General features: G+C 45.1%; 1 pseudogene; it reads left to right on the top strand.

Moving 5' to 3' along the window:
• Positions 1-3,367: 3,367 nt before the first annotated feature.
• Positions 3,368-4,181, top strand: LOC132520323 (small ubiquitin-related modifier 2-like; annotated as a pseudogene).
• The last annotated feature ends 9,757 nt before the right edge of the window (positions 4,182-13,938 follow it).

Here is a 13,938-nt window from a genome sequence, read left to right as displayed (position 1 = left end):
TGGGTCTTCATTGCGGTGTGCGGGCTTCTCATTGTGGTGGCTTCTCTTGCTGCGGAGCATGGGCTCTAAGCTCGCGGACTCAGTAGTTGTGGCGCATGGGCTTAGTTGCTCCGTGGCATGTGGGATCTTCCAGGACCAGGGCTTGAACCCGTGTCTCCTGCATTGGCAGGGGGATTCTTAACCACTGCGCCACCAGGGAAGCCCGATAGTAGCAATTTTTGATGAAGACATTTTCCTCAGAGATTTTTCTTCAAGAGATCTAATTTGAACAGAGCCTCCCTTTACACACACCCATTCAAAACACAGGGCCTAACGAAAACATGTAAGAGCCACGCAGGAACCTCTTTTTTTCAGGCCAGCATAATCATTTTTTTTGGGGGGGGATATAATCGACGTATAACATTATACTTGTTTAGAGTATACAACATAATGATTTGACCTTTGTATATACTGTGAATGATTGCAACAAGTCCAGTAAACATCTATCAGCACTCATAGTTACAAAACATTTTTTTCCTTGTGATGAGAACTTTAAAATCCACTCTCTTAGCAATTTTCAAGTATACAATACGGTATTATTTTATTTTATTTTATTTTTCTTGCGGTACGCGGACCTCTCACTGCTGCGGCCTCTCCCGTTGCGGAGCACAGGCTCCGGACGCGCAGGCTTAGCGGCCATGGCTCACGGGCCCAGCCGCTCCGTGGCATGTGGGATCTTCCCGGACCGGGGCACGAACCTGTGTCCCCTGCACCGACAGGCGGACTCTCAACCACTGCGCCACCAGGGAAGCCCACAATACAGTATTATTAACTATAGTCATCATGCTCTACATTACACCCCCAGGACTTATCTTTTTTATAACTGCAAGTTTGAACCTTCTGACCCCCTTTACACATTGCCCTGATACCTTCAACTCCCCATCCCTGTCAACCATCAATAAGTTCTCGGTTCTCTGTATCTATGAGCTTGGTTTTTTGTTTTTGTTTTGTTTTGTTTTAGATTCTACATGTAGATGAGATTATACAGTATTTGTCTTTCTCTGACTTATTTCACTTAGCATAATGCCCTCAAGGTCCATCCATGTTGTCCCAAATGGCAAGATTTCATTCTTTTTCGTGGCTGAATAATATTCCTTTGTATATCTATACCATATTTTCTTTAACCATTCATCCATCCATGGACACTTAAGTTGTTTCCATGTCTTGGCTATTGTAAATAATGCTGCAGTGAACATGGGGGTGCATATATTTTTTGAGTTAGTGTCTTCATTTTCTTCAGGTAAATACACAGAGGAGGAATTGCTGGATCATACAATAGTTCTATTTTTAAATTTTTGAGGAACCGCCATACTGCTTTCCACAGTGGCTGCACTAATTTACATTCCCACCAACAGTGCACAAGGAGTCCCTTTTCTCCACATCTTTGTCAACATTCGTTAACTGTTGTCTTTTCAATAATAGCCATTCTGACAGGTGTGAGGTAATACCTCACTGTGGTTTTGATCTGCAGAGAGCCTTCTGGAATGCTTGTTCAACAAACGAACTGCCTCTCCCTTCAAGTGTCAAACCTGAGTGAGTTTGCAATCCCTGTCGCCAGCATCTGATGAAACAATATTCCAGACTAGAATATTCTAGTCTTACAATTCTCATTGTAAGACTAGAGGCTAAGACCTGGGTCACAGTGTTTCTACCTGTGTTAGATGTCAGGATTCTCCAGAGGCCAGTCCTTGGAATCAACTCAGGAATTGATGGGAGTCATTTAAATAAACCAGGTTCAGGGAGAAAAAGGCACTGGTTGGGGGTGCTGGGAATTTTGCTTCTTTTGCCTAATGACTATATGAATAAAGTTACTCACTTAAACCTTTCTCTTCTAAGTCTAAACAGCCCACCTTGGAAGGGTTTATTTTATATAGCATCTTTGGAAGGACTATTCATTTTTATGAATAGTAATAACGATACTGGAGTGGATATCATAGGAGAGAGGGTCCAAGCAGATGAGAATGAGAAGGAAAATGATCACGTTCCCCTACTACATTTGTAGATTCAAGGGGAATAGTTAAATATCAACTGAGATCGGGATGACGGCTATTACATATTTTCCCAGGGCTGCTATTAAATAAATATTAAATATTTATTAATATTAAAATATTAAATATTTATTTAATAAATTTATTTTATAAACAATGAATTATCAATTTAATTTATTTAATAATGTAATCATGAACTTAATTTAATAATTAAATGGATTTATTTAATAAATAAAATTATTGAATACATTTATTTATTTATAATTAAATATTAAATACATATTGTTTCCTCCTCAGCTCCACTCACTACCTCTTTTACAGTGTCTACCTGTGAACCCAAGCTCAGGTGAAAGAAATTAAGGAGTAATATAAATTCTGAAGGTACTTAAGACAATGTTGTAATATAGTATCATTTCAGGACCAGAATCTTCTGGTCTTGGCCTGCACGTGTTTTCAGGATCAGAACAAGAAGAACATTTGCCATCTTCCCACTTAATGACCTCAAAAGTAAACCTCTGCCCTTTTCAGACTCTCCCACTGCAAAACAAGCCAGCTCTCTTCCCCAGCCCCCCATCCTCTCCAAGTCATAATGGAAAGTGCAAGAGTTTTAAAGACGGGGTTTGACTTTTGCAAACAGGAAGTGTGGATGAAAGCAAAGCTAAGTCAGGTATAGAGTAAAACAAATTTAATCTGTCCAAAGCTGAGAACAATTAGTTCCAAATATTTATAAATTTTTTTCTTGAATAAGGGGGTCCTTATTCTGAGCGAAGAATTCAAACTGGTAGACAGGTTTCTTGGAAAGGATGATGCTCAAACTTCTCTTAGTAACAAACCCTTTAGGAAAAAGGGAATGCATTTAGCAAGGGAAGGAAACAAATGGTACATACTATTTTGATTTTGAGGCCTAGGAAGACATGATTGTGTAACTGGTTTAGCATTCTGGGGTGGAAACATCCTGAAACCATGGTATATGATAAATTTGGTCTCCTTTCTGAAAGGGTTACAGCCTGGGAAAGAGCTGTTATTCTAGAAGTTTGGCCTGTTACTTGATAAAGCTGAGTTTTAAGAGTAATAGGGAAAAATACCCTTATAAACCAGTAAGAAAATGTCAAAATATTCAAAATAAAAATAGGCAATTTAAAAAGTTAAAAAAAAGAGTAATAGGGAAACATAAAATCTAACAATTGTTTTAAAATAAATAATAAATAAAAATAAACGCGCTCTCCCTCCTCCACCGCTGCCGCCTCCCTCTTCTGCGGCGGTACTGCTTGTGTGCTCCTTCGGTGCGGACCTGGTCCCTCTTTTGGGAACTGGCCGCAGGGGAGACTCCTGCGCTTGCCATGGCCGTGGCCAAGGAAAAGCCCAAGGAAGGAGTCAAGACTGAGAACAACGATCGTATTAATTTGAAGGTGGCGGGGCAGGGTGGTGGTGCAGTTGAAGATTAAGAGGCATATACACCACTTAGTAAACGAATGAAAGCCTATTGTGAACGACAGGGTTTGTCAATCAGGCAGATCAGATTCCGATTTGATGGGCAGCCAATCAATGAAACAGACACACCTGCACCGTTGGAAATGGAGGATGAAGATACAATTGATGTGTTTCAGCAGCAGACAGAAGGTGTCTACTGAAAAGGGAACCTGCTACTTTACGCCAGAATTCTGTTCCTCCGGACCAAGAAGACATTCTCAATTAGAAAACCGCAATTTGGTTCCACCACATCCTGACTACTACAGTATAGTTCCTCTATTCTTTCATTTTCCCCTTCCCCATTCCTTTATCGTACCTAAAGTAACTGGTGTATGTGCACAAGCATATTGCATTTTTTTTTAACTAAATGGCCAACAGTATGTTTTGATTGACATCAAATAGAGATGGAATGGGGAAAAATACTGGTTCTGTGAAGATAACCCCTTTTCTCCATTAGTGGTATGCTCATCAGCTCTTATCTTTATATTCCAGTAAGTTATTTCGCTCTCACTGTTTAAAAAAAAAGAACAACATAAAAATTCTTGCAAACCTTGTTCGACTGGAGAATTTTAATGTTTTTCATTTATCATTGTAAAACCAAGGACAATTTTATAATTTTTTTGAACGTAGCTGTTACATGTAGGGCAATCTGTCTTTAAGTAGGGATAAATTACTCTAAAAGAAATGAATCCTAGATAGTTTTCCCTTCAAGTCAAGCATCTTGTTTAAATACACTTCTTGTTTAAAAACAAAACAAACAAACTGAGCACGGCTCCTGAAATGCACCTTATTTTCATTATTTCCCATGAAGCGGGTGTAGTAGGAAGAATAAAGGCCTCCAAAGATGTCCATTATCTAATCCCTAGAATTTGTGACTATGTCATGTTATGTGGCAACGAGGAGCTAAGTAAGATTGCACATGGAATTAGGCTGCTGATCAGCTGACTTTGGAATGGGGAGATTAGCCTGGATTATCCAGGTGGGCGCAATATAATCACGAGGGTCCTTAAAAGCCTGTGCAGGAGGCAGCACAGACACAGTGTCAGAGTGATGCAGCATGAGAAAGATGCCATTGGCCAGAGCTGGCTTTGAAGGTGGAAGGGACCCATGCGCCAAGGAATATGGGCAGCCTCAACAAACTGGAAAAGGGAAGAAAACAGATTCTCCCCGAGAGTCTCGAGAAAGGAATGCAGCCCTGCCCACACCCTGATTTTAGCCCCGTGAGTCCCATTTCAGACTTCTGACCTCCAGATAGTACATTTGTGTTGTTTCACTAAGTTTGTAGTAATCTGTTATGGCAGCAGTAGGAAAGTAATGTAGAAGGTCAGTCAAGTAGAAACAAAATTCACTTATGGAACTTCTTATTTAGTTTTTAAAATAACATTGATACCATCAAGGTACACAGCTGTTTTATGCTCAGATATTTTGTTCCACATGACCCACTTCTACAAAGTACCAGTTAGTCCTGTTTTGTACACATTTTTTCTTTGGGATAAAAACTAGTGTTTATTACATGAAACACTTTTTTTTGACCAGGAGGGATTATTTTGTCCTTTATTAGCTGGCTTTTAGAAATGATTTACAACAATGTCCAAGCTCTTTATTTCCAATCAGGAATTATCTTGGAGTAGCGAATAGTGGAAAAATGGTTGTGAGCCTTTTATATTTCCATCAGCTGTCCCCAGATAATATAGGTGTGATAAATGAATTCATGGGGAAAAATGCCTGGGTAGCTGCAATTTATAATGTTTTTCAGTTACTAATTTATATGTTAGAACACAGGGGTTTGATCAATCAAAGAGAATCATTTGCAATAACAGGGATTCTAAGAGCCTGGGATGTTGCTTCCTACATACCACAAGTTTTGAGACGATAAAAGCAACACTTGTTTTAGAAGGAAAAAAAGAAAAAAAAATGTAAATGCTGAGAGGAATGAATAATGCAGCTATTGAAAGGCACCTATAGACAGAGCTGAGTCACAGACATGCAATAATTCAGAATATTCGGAACGCTGTGAGAAAAGGGTGCTTTTCCCAAGCTGGAGTGTCTCTGCCTCCTGCCCTGGACGTGGTACTCCCCCCACCCTCCCTGGGGCTCCTACACATTTTTGATTCTAAAGCCCCACAATCATTATTGTCCTTCACTCTCAGGCTTTTTAAAAGAAAACCCTTAGACGTCTCCATAACACATTTTCCCTCTCCTTTTCAAAAGGAAGAGAAGAAAGCCTTCTGAGGAGAGAAGATACCTTTTCAGTGACCCTTGTAACCAACCAAAGAATTCAATTCAATCCAACAAAGAGTTACTCAGATAAGAAAACTGACCCAAACACGATGGGGAAAGGGTTTGATGCTGATTACAAGTCCTCAGCTGTTGTGCATTTATTCTTCACAGTTAGAAGAGGTGGTGGCAGGACTTCCCTGGCGGTCCAGTGGTTAAGACTCCGTGCTTCTAGTGCAGGGGGCACGGGTTTGATCCCTGGTCAGGGAACTAAGATCTCATATGTCGCGAGGTGCGGCCAAAAAAAGAAGTAGTGGAGAGCTGATACTTGCTATGGACTGAATTGTGCCCCCCCCCCCCGCCAACTTCCTGTGTTGAAGTCCTAACCCTTAGTACCTCAGAATGGGACTGTATTTGGAGACAGGGCCTTTAAATAGGTGATTACCCTAAAAGGGGGTCCTTAGCCTGGGGCCTAATCCCATATGACTGGTGTCCTTATAAGAAGAGGGGATTAGGACAGCGGGGAACACCAGGGATGCTTACACGTGGAGGAAAGACCATGTGCGGACACAGTGAGAAGGCAGCCGCTTGCAAGCCAAAAAGAGTGGTTTCAGCCCTGCCCACACCTTGATCTCAGAGTTCCAGCCTTCTGAACAGCAAGAGAATCCACTTCTGTTGTGTAAGCCAGCCAGTCTGCAGTGCCTTGTCAGGGCAGCCTGAGCAAATGAATACAGTACGTACTAAAGCGAGACTCTCGGACCCCACTGGAGACATCACAGTTGTGACTTAGCAGCAGCCCAGACAGAAACTCTCGGGTGCCAGCATGGAAGCCCGATGCTGGCTCCTGCCAGAGGCTCAGCACTGCCCTTCCACCCTGGCCAGCAGCATTCAATTCTTGCTTGACCCCTTTGCCTCTTTCCCTGTGCACCTCGGAAGCCTGGGGAAGCCGTGGCTTCTCCGCCTTTGCATCTCTCCCTGTCTTCAGCCCTGGATGTTACACAGCACAGAGCAGGCAGTTTTAAATGCTGGTTAAATCAGGGCTTGTCTCTAGTCAGTGTGCATTCCTTACCTCCCTCCAAAAGTATGGTAATGATGACCATCCATGTCTACACTAAATGGACCAACAGACTCTCTGAGAAGATGGGACAGTGGGTCAGGACGGGACATGAGGTCTTCCAGTCGGGATTCCTGCAGACACTCTGTCCCACGTTGGATTCCTCCAAAATTGACTAGTCTTCTGCCTCTGGGCAGACACTGGACTGGGCCATGGGAACGTGAGGATGAAGGAGCCGTCCCCTGTAGGAGCAGGTAGAGCTGTCCTCTCTTCCCTAGAATACAATGTGATAACCGTCATACCCGTGGGCTGCCTGCACCAGCTCTGAAGATGGAGTGACAGGTTCTGTTTGGGAGGCCAGGCAATCCAGGGCTAGGAAAGCAACTGGAGATCCAGCCTGGGGGGATGAGGCAGTGGCCCGCTGACCTTGGCAAATTACTCAGTCTCTTTATGGTTTAAATGGAAGCTATAGAACATATTTTGGAAAGTTGGTGTAAATATAAAATGAAAAATTGAATTAGAAACTGCATAATGGGACTTCCCTGGTGGCACAGAGGTTAAGAATCCACCTGCCAATGCAGGGGACCTGGGTTCGAGCCCTGGTCCGGGAAGATCCCACATGCTGCAGAGCAACTAAGCCCGTGCGCCACAACTACTGAGCCTGCGCTCTAGAGCCTGTGAGCCACAACTACTGAAGCCTGTGCCCTAGAGCCCGTGAGCCACAACTACTGAGCCCACGTGCCACAACTACTGAAGCCCGCGTGCCTAGAGCCCATGCTCTGCAACAAGAGAAGCCACTGCAATGAGAAGCCCGCGCACTGCAACGAAGAGTAGCCCCCTCTCGCCACAACTAGAGAAAGTCCGCGTGCAGCAACAAAGACCCAACACAGCCAAAAATAAATAAATAAATAAATAAATATTTTAAAAAAGAAACTGCATAATGTAATGCCTCACACATCGTAGGTGATTAGTAACCATGAGGAAGAAGAGAGCCCCTCAAAGGAGATGATGGGGGCTTCCCTGGTGGCGCAGTGGTTGAGAGTCCGCCTGCCGATGCAGGGGACGCGGGTTCGTGCCCTGGTCTGGGAAGATCCCACATGCCGCGGAGCGGCTGGGCCTGTGAGCCATGGCCGCTGAGCCTGCGCGTCCGGAGCCTGTGCTCTGCAACGGGAGAGGCCACAACAGTGAGAGGCCCGCGTACCGCAAAAAAAAAACCCCAAAAAAACCAGGAGATGATGGGCCAGCCTGACCTCGAACAGAGAACAGGAGCACGCCGGACAGAGGAGAACTTGGATGGAAAGCGGTAGACCAGGCAGAGGACCAAGGAGAAAAAAGGTGCTGTTCGGGGAGCCTTGAGTCACCCCATGTCAATGTTAGGAATGTTGTGGGAAATCAGGAAGGCAGAAAGGGACTTCAGCGCCAGGTGAAAAAGTGCCAGGCCTTTGTTCTATATTTAGCAGAGAGACTTTTCCAGAGAGTGTGTGACAGAGGGGTAAAAGGTGGAAGTAGAGGAGGAAGGGGTAGGGTCAGTCCAAGCTGCTTCCCATTTTTCCAGCCTGGGCTCTGCTTCCTTAGATGGTAAGGCCAGAAACTGACCTGGGAAACAGAAGAGGTTAGTGGGACTTGTTTGTTGTTGTTTGGGGAAGGTGTGAAGTAGACACGATGAGATTATGCTCATGTTAAGTTCATGAGGCTTTTGGAGTATCCAGGGAGAGATGCCTAGTGAGCTTGTCGAAAAAGAGTCTAGCCTTTTGTCAATCGGTCAGGGATCCATTGTGTCCCCAACATGGGCTGAGTACTGTTCTAAGTTTTTCCTGTATCACCGCATCTCATAACATCCCTGTGAGAGTGACAATGTCATGAGCCTCATTTTAAAGACGAGGGCTGTGATGGACTGAATTGTGTCTGTCCACAGCGCCCCTGCCCCAATTCATATGTTGAAGCCCTAACCCCCAATGTGACTATTTGGAGATAAGGCCTTATGGGAGATAATTAAGGTTATTTTAAAAATTAATTAATTATTTATTTTGGCTGCGCTGGGTCTTCGTTGCCGCGCACGGGCTTCTCTAGTTACGGCACGCGGGTTCAGTAGTTGCTGCACGCGTGCTTAGTTGCAGCATGTGGGATCTTAGTTCCTGACCAGGGATCAAACCCGGGTCCTCTGCATTGCAAGCATGGAGTCTTAACCACTGGACTGCCAGGGAAGTCCTGATAATTTAGGTTAAATGAGGTCATAAGGGTGGGGGCCTGGTGCAATAGGGCTGGTGTCCTCATAAGAAGAGGAAGAGACATCAGAGCTCTCTCTCAGTGTGTGCACAGAGGAATGGCCACGTGAGGTCATAGTGAGAAGGCAGCTGTCTGCAAGCCAGCAGGAGAGGTCTCACCAGAAACCAACCCTGACGGCACCTTGATCTTGAACTTCTAGGCTCCAGAACTGTAAGGAAAATGAATTTCTTTAATTTTTTTAAAGATTTTTTTCATGTGGACCATTTTTAAAGTCTTTATTGAATTTGTTACAATATTGCTTCTATTTTGTGTTCTCTTTTTCTGACCACAAGGCATGTGGGACCTTAGCTCGCTGACCAGGGATCGAACCCACACCCCCTGTGCTGGAAGGTGAAGTCTCAACCACTGGACCACCAGGGAAGTCCCTTTTTAATTTATTTTAAATTAAAGTAAATGGTTAAGTTACCCAGTCTACAGCATTCTGTTATGGCAGCCCAAGATGACTAATACAAGGGCAATTAAGCACAGAGACACTAAGTAACTTGTCCAAGGTCACACAGCTGGGAAGGAACAGAGGCAAGATTTGGCTTAGGGCAGAATCTTTGCTTTTAACCACTAGCCTCTTTGCTTTTAACTACTGCCTCTCTAGGCAGTGTGTGTGTGTGTGTGTGTGTGTGTGTGTGTGTGTGTGTGTGTGTGTAGGGGCAACATCTCCACGTGAATGGAGAAAAAATGGGGCTGTCACTTTATTTCGAGAGGAGAGGTTGATTTCTGGGGCCCCACTGCACCGGTGTGCCTACCCTTGAAGCCTTGTGACTGTTGTGCTGAGGCTGCATGGCCACGTTCCAAGCTTCTCCATACACTTCTGTGAGACTAGGGAGGAGGACACTTCTGTAGAATGGAGAATAAATGTGTGGTCTGAGGCAGGCGGAGCTGCAGACATGTGCTCTGGCATGTTCTGTTTCTTGCATGTTGCCCAGGTGCTGGAGGCGTGGGAAAGGGTGGGAAAGGCTCCGCCCGGCCCTCACCCTCACCCTCACGCTCACCGGGCCAGCAGCACCTGTGAACTAAGTGAAGAGAGAATCCAATAGGCTACAATCTGGCGAATCATCCAGAGACCCACCACCATACAGTAGTTACAGTTTGTTTTAAGATGAGCTTTCGTTCTTTCCCATGTAGATGAGTTAAAGATCGGGCTGGGGCAGGTGGAGGTGGAAAAAATAAAATCAGATTGGTTTTCACTTGGAGACCCGTGGATGCATTCCTGGTAATTGTTTCATTTATTTATTTTTATTTATTTAATTGGCGTATAGTTGATTTACAATGCTGTGTTAATTTCTGCTGTACAGCAAAGTGATGCAGTTATCCATATATATACATTTTTTAAAATATTCTTTTCCATTATGGTTTATCATAGGATATGGAATATAGTTCTCTGTGCCGCACAGTAGAACCTTGCTGTTTATCCATCCTCTATATAAAAGCTTACATCTGCTGACCGCAAACTTCCACTCCATCCCTCCCCCACCCCCCTCCCTCTTGGCAACCGCCAGCCTGTTCTCTATGTCCGTGATTCTCTTTCTGTCCTGGTAATTGTTTTTTTGTTGTTGTTTTGTTTTTCTGGTAATTGTTTTTGATTCTCAACTCTTTTTCCTCATTTTGAGGAGGGTTCCGCCCCCCCACCCCGGTTGTTTGTCTGTCCCCTTGCCTTGGAGTCCCTGAAATATTCCACAGCTCTGTCCCTGCCAACTCTGCAGAAGTGCTGCCATTGCTCAGAGCCTGTTCACAGCCAAGTGGGAGAGTTTCTCCACAAACTTCCATTTCGGTGAAAACAGAAAATAAAATGCAACCAAGCATGTTACAAGGGGGAGGCAGTGCTAGGTTCCTTGGCTGTGAGGCGGCCTGATTTGCCTGGCCCGTCCTCTCTGACCTTGACTTTCTTTGTATTGGTCTGGCCTGCTACTTTGCATACAGAGGCTTCCTTGGTCTTTTCTCTGTAACTGAAGGTTTGTCACGACTGGGAAAGTGTCCCGCCTTCCCAAGTCCTCTTCTGAACGCTCTTTCACCCCACTCCTAACATCTGTCCTTAGGGAAGAGAGCCTTGGTTAAACAAATTCTTTACTAAGAAGTTGTTTTTAATATTGTCACTCCTCCCAGGTGACTTTGCATGTTCCAAGAGGGCTGATGTGTTTCCCAACACTACGTGCAGATGAATCACCTGAAGCATTTATTGTGCTGTAGATTCAGATTCAGTGTGTCTGGGATAAGGCCTCCCCGAGACCCTGCATTTCTGACACTGGGCGGTGACGTTGCTGCTGGCCCATGGACCTCACTCTGAGTAGCCAGGCTATAGACGAACACTGAATGGGCGAATGGTTGTGAGGAACGCTACTGGAATGGGCCAGCAAAGAAACAGGGCTCTCCAAAGAAACAAACCAGTAGGAGGTATCTATATTTAGACAGATCGATATAGATATATGAAGAGATTTATTATAAGAAACCGACTCATGTGATTATGGAAGCTGAGAAGTCCCAAGATCTGTAATTGGCAGGCTGGAGACCCAGGAGAGCTGGTGGTGTCAGTTTCAGTCTGAAGGCCTGCAGGCTGGGACCCAAGAAGAACTGGTGTTTCAGTTTGAGTCTGAAGGCAGGAAAGGACCCATGTCTCAGGGAATTCCCTGGTGGTCCAGTGGTTAGGACTCTGTGCTTTCACTGTGGAGGATATAGGTTCCATCCCTGGTTGGGGAACTAAGATCCCGCAAGCTGTGTGGTGGGGCCAGAAAAAAAAAAAAAAGACTCATGTCTCAGTTCACATCATCAGGCAGGAGGAATTCTGTCTTACTCCTAGGAAGGTCAGCCTTGTGGTTCTATTCAGGCCTTCAACTGACTGAGTGAGGCCACCTCACATTAGCAAGGGCAATCTGCTTTACTCAGTCTACTGATTCAAACGTTAACCTCCTCCAGAAACACCTTCACAGACATACCTAGACCAAATGTTTGGACATCCCCCCCACCGCCCTCATGCCCTCGTCAAGTTGACACATAAAATGAACCCTCACAGGACGGGAGTGTGTATCCTCCTCTGGGGTTTTCATGGCCCCTGGGCTGTCCTGGCTAGTCTTCTTGAAATTCTCTAGTGAGAAGATCCAAGTGTGTCCCCTTGTAAGCTGAGTGTTCATTGCTGCACCTCATCTAAAAGCTCTCAAGGGCATCTCTCTACATGACACCTGGCTATGCTCCATCCATTCTGGCATATAAAGGACAAATGCTACTTTACATTTATGTTCAACCTCTTAATTTATTTATACTGAGTGCCTGCTCTGGGAAAGGTACAAACTGGGGGTCAGGGAGGACCAAGGGTGAGACACCCCAGAGTGGCAGGGGTGTAGAAGGGACAGGCTACTTAATTTGTAGGGCCCAGAGCAAAAGGGAAATTGTAGGCTTGTGGTTCAAAAATTAGGATTTTTTGCTTGCCAATGCAGGGGACACGGGTTCGAGCCCTGGTCCGGGAAGATCCCACATGCCGCGGAGCAACTAGACCTGTGCGCCACAACTACTGAGACTGTGCTCTGGAGCCCGCGAACCACAACTACTGAAGCCCACGTGCCGCAACTACTGAAGCCCGAGTGCCTAGAGCCCGTGCTCTGCAACAAGAGAAGCCACCGCAATGAGAAGCCTGTGCACCGCAATGAAGAGTAGCCCCCGCTTGCCGTAACTAGAGAAAGCCTGTGTGCAGCAACGAAGACCCAACGCAGCCAAAAAAAAAAAAAAAAAAATTAGGATTTTTAAAGGCAGCATTGGCAGAGCAATAAACCAAGTATGGGGCCCTTCTGAGTGCAGGACCCTGTGGGAGTGCACGGGTCATATGCCCATGAAGCTGGTCCTGGGTATTGGGGAAGGAGGGAGGAAACAGTATGGTGGAAGGAGCGGAGGGAGAGTCAGCTTAGGGGCCAGATGGAAACGCTGGCCTATTGATTTGTGCCTCTTTTTCTGTGTGTGTGTGTGTTATTGTTTTTTGTAGTCAATGTGTATTTTTAAATTATTTATTTATTTGTTTTTATTTTTTGGCCACTCTGTCTGGCATGTGGGATCTTAATTCCCTGATCAGGGATCGAACACATGCCCCCTGCACTGGAAGCGTGGAGTCTTAACCACTGGACTGCCAGGGAAGTCCCAATTTGTGCCCCTTTAAGTTTTCTTCCTTCCCTCCCTCCCTCCCTTCTTTCCTCCCCTCCCCTTTTTTTCTCAATAAATTTATTTAATTTATTTATTTTTGGCTGTGTTGGGTCTTTGTTGCTGCGTGTGGGCTTTCTTTAGTTGTGGCGAGAGGGCGCTACTCTTCATTGCAGTGCACGGGCTTCTCTTGTTGCAGAGCACAGGCTCTAGGCACTCGGGCTTCAGTAGTTGTGGCACACAGGCTTAGTTGCTCCGTGGCATGTGGGATCTTCCCGGACCAGGGCTTGAACCCATGTCCCCTGCATTGGCAGGTAGATTCTTAACCACTACGCTATCAGGGAAGTCCCTAGGTTAGGTTTTAAAGTCATCGTCCAGCTGTTTCTCATAGGTCTAGAGGAGTGATTCTCAAAAGGAAACCATCCCAAGAATGGCTTACCAGGAGGCAGACATTCCACTTTCTCCGAACCTATTGTCAGGGCCTTGGTATTCATGCGTGACCTGGCTGATTGGTTAGAGAAATGCTCAGGAAGATATAAAACAGAGGTCCCTGCCAGTAAAATATGACTAACTAGAACTTTCTTGTTCTAGATTTTAACTCAAACTGTCTACTAATCTTTGAGGCAATCTGTCAGGTGAAGGGGGTTCTTGGCAAGAGATTGAGGATGAGTCAGAGCAAACTCACAACAGCTGCTTTGGAAAACCACTCACCTCTCTCTTGGTGGGTTCCCAAGTAAATGATAACTCAACCAGTAAGTGCTTTTGTGACAA

This window comes from Lagenorhynchus albirostris, chromosome 5 (genome assembly GCF_949774975.1).
Source record: "Lagenorhynchus albirostris chromosome 5, mLagAlb1.1, whole genome shotgun sequence".
Taxonomy (NCBI): Eukaryota; Metazoa; Chordata; class Mammalia; order Artiodactyla; family Delphinidae; genus Lagenorhynchus; species Lagenorhynchus albirostris.
This window is presented reverse-complemented; position numbering and strand designations above follow the sequence as displayed.